Here is a 9842-nt window from a genome sequence, read left to right as displayed (position 1 = left end):
AAATTGTTTTAATTCATAACATTTTACGAAATTTTGAATCAAAATTGAAATTGCAAACATTTTTTGAAAATTTTGTTTCGGAGAAAAAGTGAAAAGTAGACATAGAAAGGGAAAAATAAAAAAGAAACATGAACTACAAAGAGAAAGAAACAAAAAAGAAAATTTGAAACAGAGCACAAACAGAAATGGGCCGCCGACTCTTGGACGCCCTGTGTGTAACTGAACTATTTGTGGCACTGTGCGGGAGATATTATTTTTTGTTGCTGCGTGGGCAGGGACAACTCGGCTGACTTTACTGGGCATAGCTCGCACGACCCACGCATGTAATTCTGCAGAAATCATTTTTCCTTTGCTAATAGACGACGAAAAAAGTTTAGTACCACCTCGGATAGGAAAAAAATATTTTAATGGTGAACGGATGAAAAAATTGATGAAACGCACCTTGCTTTATTAGTAGGTATAGATTAAAGACTTCTCTAAAATTTCTAGGCCTCTGACTAATTGCTACCTCTTGAGCACTGCGTTGGATTTCTCCAAAGAGGAGAGGATGATGCAGCAAAGTAGCGTAAGTATTTTCCCTCAGTTTTTGAGAACCAAGGTATCAATCCAGTAGGAGGCTACGCTCGAGTCCCTTGTACCTACACAAAAACAATAGCTCAACGCAACCAACACGCTTAGGGGTTGTCTATCCCTTCACGGTCACTTACGAAAGTGAGATCTGATAGAGATGGTAAATAATTTTTTTAGTATTTTTGATATAGAGATGCAAAGTAAAAAAGTAAAAGGCAAAGTAAAAGCAAAGCAATAATAAAGTGATGGAGATTGATATGATGAGAAAGAGACCCGGGGGCATAGGTTTCACTAGTGGCTTCTCTCAAGAGCATAAGTATTCTACGGTGGGTGAACAAATTACTGTTGAGCAATTGACAGAATTGAGCATAGTTATGAGAATATCTAGGTATGATCATGCATATAGGCATCACGTCTGAGACAAGTAGACCGACTCCTGTCTGCATCTACTACTATTACTCCACTCATCGACCGCTATCCAGCATGCATCTAGAGTATTAAGTTAAAAACAGAGTAACGCCTTAAGCAAGATGACATGATGTAGATGGATAGTTTCATGCAATATGATAAAAAACCCATCTTGTTATCCTCGATGGCAACAATACAATACGTGCCTTGCTGCCCCTTCTGTCACTGGGAAAGGACACCGCAAGATCGAACCCAAAGCTAAGCACTTCTCCCATGGCAAGAACAACCAATGTAGTAGGCCAAACCAAACTGATAATTCGAAGAGACTTGCAAAGATAACAAATCATACATAAAAGAATTCAGAGAAGATTCAAATATTATTCATAGATAGACTTGATCATAAACCCACAATTCATCGGTCTCAACAAACACACCGCAAAAAGAAGATTACATCGAATAGATCTCCACAAGAGAGGGGGAGAACATTGTATTGAGATCCAAAAAGAGAGAAGAAGCCATCTAGCTACTAACTATGGACCCGTAGGTCAGAAGTAAACTACTCACACTTCATCGGAGAGGCTTGGATGATGATGTAGAAGCCCTTCGTGATCGATTCCCCTTCCGGCGGAGCTCCGGAATAGGCCCCAAGATGGGATCTCGTGGATACAGAAAGTTGCGGCGGTGGAATTAGGTTTTTGGCTCTATATATGATCGTTTGGGGGTACGTAGGTATATATAGGAGGAAGAAGTACGTCAGTGGAGCTTCGAGGGGCCCATGAGGCAGGGGCGCACCCTGGGGGGCACCCTCGTGACCACCTCGTGGCTTTCTTGACGGGGGGTCCAAGTCTCCTAGATCTTATCTGATGAGAAAATCACGTTTTCGAAGATTTCATTTTGTTTGGACTCCGTTTGATATTCTGTTTCTCCGAAACACTGAAATAGGCAAAAAAACAGCAATTTTGGGCTGGGCCTCTGGTTAATAGGTTAGTCCCAAAAATAATATAAAAGTGGAAAATAAAGCCCAATATAGTCCAAAACAGTAGATAATATAGCATGGAGCAAGCAAAAATTATAGATAGTTTGGAGACGTATCACTAATCTCTTACAAAAATATGTTCCTTTTGTTTTTGATGATGATTGTTTAGAAGCATTTGAAATACATAAGAAAGCCTTAATTTCTGCACCTATTGTTCAGCCACCTGATTGGAATTTACCCTTTGAGATTATGTGTGATGCTAGTGATTATGCTGTAGGTGTTGTTCTAGGACAAAGAGTTGATAAGAAATTAAATGTTATTCAATATGCTAGTAAAACTCTAGACAGTGCCCAGAGAAATTATGCTACTACTGAAAAAGAATTTTTAGCAGTTGTATTTGCTTGTGATAAGTTCAGACCTTACATTGTTGATTCTAAAGTAACTGTTCATACTGATCATGCTACTATTAAATATCTTATGGAAAAGAAAGATGCTAAACCTAGACTTATTAGATGGGTTCTCTTGCTACAAGAATTTGATTTGCATATTATTGATAGAAAAGGAGTTGAGAACCCCGTTGCAGACAACTTATCTAGGTTAGAGAATGTTCTTGATGACCCGCTACCTATTGATGATAGATTTCCTGATGAGCAATTAGCTGTCATAAATGCTTCTCATACTGCTCCATGGTATGCTGATTATGCTAATTACATAGTTGCTAAATTTATACCACCTAGTTTCACATACCAGCAAAAGAAAAAGTTCTTCTATGATTTAAGACATTACTTTTGGGATGACCCACACCTTTATAAAGAAGGAGTAGATGGTGTTATTAGACGTTGTGTACCTGAGCATGAACAGGAACAGATCCTACGCAAGTGTCACTCCGAGGCTTATGGAGAACACCATGCTGGAGATAGAACTGCATATAAGGTATTGCAATCCGTTTTTTATTGGCATACTCTCTTAAAAGATGCCAGTAAGTTTGTCTTATCTTGTGATGAATGTCAAAGAATTGGTAATATTAGTAGACGTCAAGAAATGCCTATGAATTATTCACTTGTTATTGAACCATTTGATGTTTGGGGCTTTGATTATATGGGACCATTTCCTTCCTCTAACGGGTATACACATATTTTAGTTGTTGTTGATTATGTTACTAAGTGGGTAGAAGCTATTCTAACTAGTAGTGATGATCATAACACCTCTATTAAGATGCTTAAAGAAGTTATTTTTCTGAGGTTTGGAGTCCCTAGATACTTAATGACCGATGGTGGTTCACATTTTATTCAAGGTGCTTTTCGTAAGATGCTTGCTAAGTATGATGTTAATCATAGAGTTGCATCTCCTTATCACCCACAGTCTAGTGGTCAAGTAGAACTGAGCAATAGAGAGCTTAAATTAATTTTGCAAAAGACTATTAATAGATCTAGAAAGAATTGGTCCAAGAAACTTGATGATGCATTATGGGCCTATAGAACTGCATATAAAAATCCTATGGGTATGTCTCCATATAAGATGGTTTATGGAAAAGCATGTCACTCACCTCTCGAACTAGAACATAAGGCATATTGGGTCATTAAAGAGCTCAACTATGAATTCAAACTTGCCAGTGAGAAGAGCCTATTTGACATTAGCTCACTTGATGAGTGGAGAACCTAGGCCTATGAGAATGCCAAACTGTTTAAAGAAAAGGTTAAAAGATGGCATGACAAAAGGATACAAAAGCGTGAGTTCAATGTAGATGATTATGTTTTGCTATACAACTCTCGCTTAAGATTTTTTGCAGGGAAACTTCTCTCTAAATGGGAAGGTCCTTACATTATCGAGGAGGTCTATCGTTCCGGAGCCATTAAAATCAACAACTTCGAAGGCACAAATCCGAAGGTGGTGAACGGTCAAAGAATCAAACATTATATCTCAGGTACTCCCATAGATGTTGAAACCAATGTTATTGAAACCATAACCCTAGAGGAATACATATGGGACACCTTCTAGAACGTTTCAGACTCCGAAAAGGAATAGGTATGTGATACAGTAAGTAAACCGACTCCAAAACAGTTCTAATAGAAATTTTTCTCCGTTTTGGAATATTTAAGAAAATAGGAAAATAAGAAGCACTCCGGGAAGGAGACGAGGCGTCCACGAGGGTGGAGGGCGCGCCCCCTGCCTCGTGGGCACCTCGTGGTCATCATTGCAATTAATAGGAGTAATAAAAAAAGAGGTTTTCACATATAAATATACTATCTTGGACATCTTTTATGATTGTGAGCACTCATTAAAATATGACATGCTAAAAAGTTGATGTTGGACAAGGAAGACAACGCAATGGGTTATGGTTTCTTATATCCAAAATAAAATATATTGTCATGGATCATCCAACATGTTGAGCTTGCCTTTCCCCCTCACGCTAGCCAAATTCTTTGCACCAATTAGAGATACTACTTGTGCTTCCAAATATCCTTAAACCCGGTTTTGCCACGAGAGTCCACCATATCTACCAATGGATTGAGTAAGATCCTTCAAGTAAGTTGTCATTGTTGCATGCAATAAAAATTGCTCTCTAAATATGTATGATTTATTAGTGTGGAGAAAATAAGCTTTATACGATCTTGTGATATGGAAGCAATAAAAGCGACAGACTGCATAATAAAGGTCCATATCACAAGTGTCAATATAAAGTGACGTTCTTTCGCATTAAGATTTTGTGCACCCAACTATAAAAGCACATGACAACCTCTGCTTCCCTCTGGGAAGGGCCTATCTTTTAATTTTGTCTTATACCTTATACAAGAGTCATGGTGATCTTCACCTGTCCTTTTTACACTTTATCCTTTGGCAAGCACTATGTTGGAAAGATCCTGATATATATAGCCAATTGGATGTAAGTTATCATGAACTATTATTGTTGACATTACCCTTGAGGTAAAAGGTTGGGAGGCAACACTATAAGCCCCTATCTTTCTCTGTGTCCGATTAAAACTCCATACCCATAAGTATTGCGTGAGTATTAGCAATTGTGAAAGACTAAATGATAGTTGAGTATGTGGACTTGCTGAAAAGCTCTTATATTGACTCTTTCTGATGTTATGATAAATTGCAATTGCGTCAATGACTGAGATTATAGTTTGTTAGTTTTCAATGAAGTTTCTGATTCATACTTGACATTGTGAATAGATTGTTACTTTAGCATAAGAAATCATATGACAATATATATATATATGTTGTTGTTCTATGAATGATCATGATGCCCTCATGTGCGTATTTTATTTTATCGACACCTCTATCTCTAAACATGTGGACATATTTTTCGTTATCGGCTTCCGCTTGAGGACAAGCGAGGTCTAAGCTTGGGGGAGTTGATACGTCCATTTTGCATCATGCTTTTATATCGATATTTATTGCATTATGGGCTGTTATTACACATTATATCACAATACTTATGCCTATTCTATCTTATTTTACAAGGTTTACATGAAGAGGGAGAATGCCGCCAGCTGGAATTCTAAGCTGGAAAAGGAGCAAATATTAGAGGCTTATTCTGCACAACTCCAAAAGTCCTGAAACTCCACGGAAAGTCAGTTTAAGAATATATAAAAAATATTGGGCGAAGAAACTACCGGAGGGGGGCCACCCACCATCCACGAGGGTGGGGGGCGTGCCCCTGCCTCGTGGGCCCCCTGGCAGGCCTCCAGTGCCCATCTTTGGCTATATGAAGTCTTTCTCCCTGGAAAAAATTAGAAGCAAGCTTTCGAGGTGAAACTCAGCCGCCATGAAGCGGAACCAATCTAGGGCTCCGGCGGAGCTGTTCTGCCGGGGAAACATCCCCCCGAGCGGGGGAAACCATCACCATCGTCATCACTATCGATCCTCTCAGTAGGAGGGGGTCAATCTCCATCAACATATTCACCAGCACCATCTCATCTCAAACCCTAGTTCATCTCTTGTATACGATCTTTGTCTCCAAGCCTCAGATTGGTACCTATGGGTTGCTAGTAGTGTTGATTACTCCTTTTAGTTGATGCTAGTTGGTTTAATTCGATAGAAGATCATATGTTCAGATCCTTTATGCATATTAATACCCCTCTGATTATGAACATGAATATGATTTGTGAGTAGTTACATTTGTTCCTGAGGACATGGGAAAAGTCTTGCTATAAGTAGTCATGTGAATTTGGTATTCGTTCGATATTTTGATGAGATGTATGTTATCTCTCCTCTAGTGGTGTCATGTAAACGTCGACTACATGACACTTCACCATTGTTTGGGCCTAGGGGATGGCACTGGGAAGTAATTAGTAGATGATGGGTTGCTAGAGTGACAGAAGCTTAAACCCTAGTTTATGCCTTGCTTCGTAAGGGGCTGATTTGGATCCATATGTTTCATGCTATGGTTAGGTTTACCTTAATACTTCTTTTATAGTTGCGGATGCTTGCAATAGGGGTTAATCATCTGTGGGATTCTTGTCCAAGGAAGGGCAGTACCCAAGCACCGGTCCACCCACATATCAAATTATCAAAGTAACGAACGCGAATCATATGAGCGTGATGAAAACTAGCTTGGCGATAATTCCCATGTGTCCTCGGGAGTGCTTTCCTTTATATAAGAGTTTGTCCAGGCTTGTACTTTGCTACAAAAGGGATTGGGCCACATTGCTGCACCTTGTTTACTTTTGTTACTTGTTACCCGTTACAAATTACCTTATCACAAAACTATCTGTTACCGATAATTTCAATGCTTGCAAAGAATACCTTACTGAAAACCGCTTGTCATTTCCTTCTGCTCCTCGTTGGGTTCGACACTCTTACTTATCGAAAGGACTATGATAGATCCCCTATACTTGTGGGTCATCACTCAAGACTCTACATTTTCATTTTAGAGATCCAAGATCACATTGAGTCCATAGGAAAAGCCAATACTATTAAAAGGGGATGGCGTGTTTCTTAATGGCTTGCTTGCTCAAAATGCTTAGTGATATACTCCAAAAACCCTCAACCACTTTCTCATATCCACATATGTTCCAAACCAAAAGTCAAACTCAGCCCCACCAATTTGTTCTATCCGGCGCCACTGAGTTCATTTGACATAGCCACTGCCAGAAACCCTAGTCACTTCGGTCTCACCGATGGGGATCTCGGTCTCACCAAGATGGGTTTGCAAACTCTTTGTTTCGCTTCGTAACATTTTGGTCCAACCGAGATGAGCGGTCGGTCCCACCGAGTTTTCCTGACCAACTCTCTGGTTAGCTTATTACCAAAATCGATCTCACCGAGTTTGTGTAATTGGTCTCATCGAGATTACGTTATGCCCTAACCCTAATGAAATCGGTCCCACCGAGTGGACATGTCGGTCCCACCGAAAATCCTAACTTTGACATTTTGAACTAAATCGGTCTGACCGAGTTGAGGGAGTCCTGGGTTAGGGGGTGTTTGAATAGCCGGACTATACCTTCAACCGGACTCCTGGGCTATGAAGATACAAGATTGAAGACTCCGTCCCGTGTCCGGAAGGGACTTTCCTTGGCGTAGAAGGCAAGCTTGGCGATACGGATATGTAGATCTCCTACCATTGTAACCCACTTTATGTAACCCTAACCCTATCCGGTGTCTATATAAACCGGAGGGTTTTAGTCCGTAGAACAACATACACATCAACAATCATACCATAGGCTAGCTTCTAGGGTTTAGCCTCCTTGATCTCGTGGTAGATCTACTCTTGTACTACCCATATCATCAATATTAATCAAGCAGGACGTAGGGTTTTACCTCCATCGAGAGGGCCCGAACCTGGGTAAAACTTCGTGTCCCTTGCCTCCTGTTACCATCCGGCCTAGACGCACAGTTCGGGACCCCCTACCCGAGATCCGCCGGTTTTGACACCGACACGAGTTTTCTGATTCGGTCCCACCGAGTTTGGTGAATTGTGTGTAATGGTTAGATTTTGTGTGGAGGCTATATATACCCCTCCACCCACTCTTCATTCGTGGAGAGAGCCATCAGAACATGCCTACACTTCTAGCATACATTTTCTGAGAGAGAACCACCTACTCATGTGTTGAGATCAAGATATTCCATTCCAACCACATAAATCTTGATCTCTAGCCTTCTCCAAGTTGCTTTCCACTAAAATCATCTTTCACCAAATTCAAATCCATGAGAGAGAGTTGAGTGTTGGGGAGACTATCATTTGAAGCACAAGAGCAAGGAGTTCATCATCAACACACCATCTATTACCTTTTCGAGAGTGGTGTCTCCTAGATTGGTTAGGTGTCACTTGGGAGCCTCCGTCAAGATTGTGGAGTTGAACCAAGGAGTTTGTATGGGGAAGGAGATCGCCTACTTCATGAAGATCTACCCTAGTGAGGCAAGTCCTTCGTGGGCGATGGCCATGGTGGGATAGACAAGGTTGCTTCTTTGTGGACCCTTCGTGGGTGGATCCCTCCGTGTACTCGCGCAACCGTTACCCTTCGTGGGTTGAAGTCTCCATCAACGTGGATGTACGATAGCACCACCTATCGGAACCACACCAAAAATCTCCGTGTCTACATTGCATTTGCTCCCTCCAAACTCCTCCCTTTACCTTCATATGCAAATGTTTTACATTCCGCTGCTATACTCTTAGAATTGCATGTATAGGTTGATTGCTTGACTTGTGCTAAGTTGCTAAAATCTGCGAAGACTTAAAATTGGGAAAAGGCTAGATTTTTATTTGGTCAAGTAGTCTAATCACCCCCCCCCCTCAAGACATACTTTCGATCCTACAGTCTCTCTTTGTGTGGTGTGAATAGTTTTGTTTTTTTTGTTGAGGGAAGTGCGAATTGATTTGGTACGTACAAGTACAATATTACATGTTAGGCTTGTCCCTAAAATTCAACCCGCTCCTTGTTATATCCCGAAAATTCAGATATCATGCTCCCAAAACTGGCGCCTTCACAACCCGCATCTTGCTATCCCGAAATTACAACGCACGCGAAAACTCCCTCCAGCTACCAAATCCCGACACGTGAAATCCCCCTTCTAACCTTGAGCCGAAAGAGCCGCTAGTTCAAACCGGTGGGGGTACTTTTGTAACACACCCTATATTTTGGACAAGTGCGTCCCTAAGTCATGGTTCCCCCTCCCATCGCCTCCTTTTCGCCATTCGAAATCCTAGGTCGCCATAACCTCTCCGCTCCAGCTGCAAAACCCCACCCTCCTCCGTCTTCCACCTCACCGCTGGTCAGCTGGGGCCTCTTCCTGGACGACATCGTCCACCGCAATAGCTCGACGTCCCTCATCCACCTTCCCGGATGAGGATCCATCGTCCATCTCGTCGTCCCGCCGGTTCAGCCGCCCCATCCTCCACCTCCAAGGAGCTGCTCCAACGATCGCCTCGTCTATCGCGGCTGCTCCATCCCCATAGCGTCGCCTTAACCTGCTCCACTAGAACCGCGGTATCTTCACCGACTCCTCGGATGAAGCCGAGGCCTACTCGGCACCACCAAAGAGGTTGTACACTCATTGCATCGCACCTTCTCCTTAACTTGACCTCCTGGCGCCAATGGTGCTCCATCCCGCACCCCATGGAGCGGCTACCTCCAAGCCGGCGCCGCAGGCGACATCTCCATGGCGGCTCTCCCCCAGTGCAAGGTCCCTTCAGCGGCAGCGTCCATACCAGTCGGATCAGCTGCTGCTGCTCCGGCTCTCGCTCGCGCTGCTGCTGCTGCTCCCCCCCTCGCTCGTGCTGCTACTCTCCTCCGATTTAGCTACACTTCAGTCGACTGAATCGACTTTTGGGTCAGTCGATTTTCAGGGGGTGGGGGCTCACTGGAGTTAAGGAAGAACTACCGCAGAAGGGAGGGGGGCTCGTCAGAGAGGTACCCCACTATCTATCTTAGGGTTCAGGGTG

The sequence above is a fragment of the Triticum dicoccoides genome, chromosome 7A (genome assembly GCF_002162155.2).
Source record: "Triticum dicoccoides isolate Atlit2015 ecotype Zavitan chromosome 7A, WEW_v2.0, whole genome shotgun sequence".
Taxonomy (NCBI): domain Eukaryota; kingdom Viridiplantae; phylum Streptophyta; class Magnoliopsida; order Poales; family Poaceae; genus Triticum; species Triticum dicoccoides.
The sequence above is the reverse complement of the archived record's forward strand: the minus strand, read 5'-3'. Positions refer to the sequence as shown.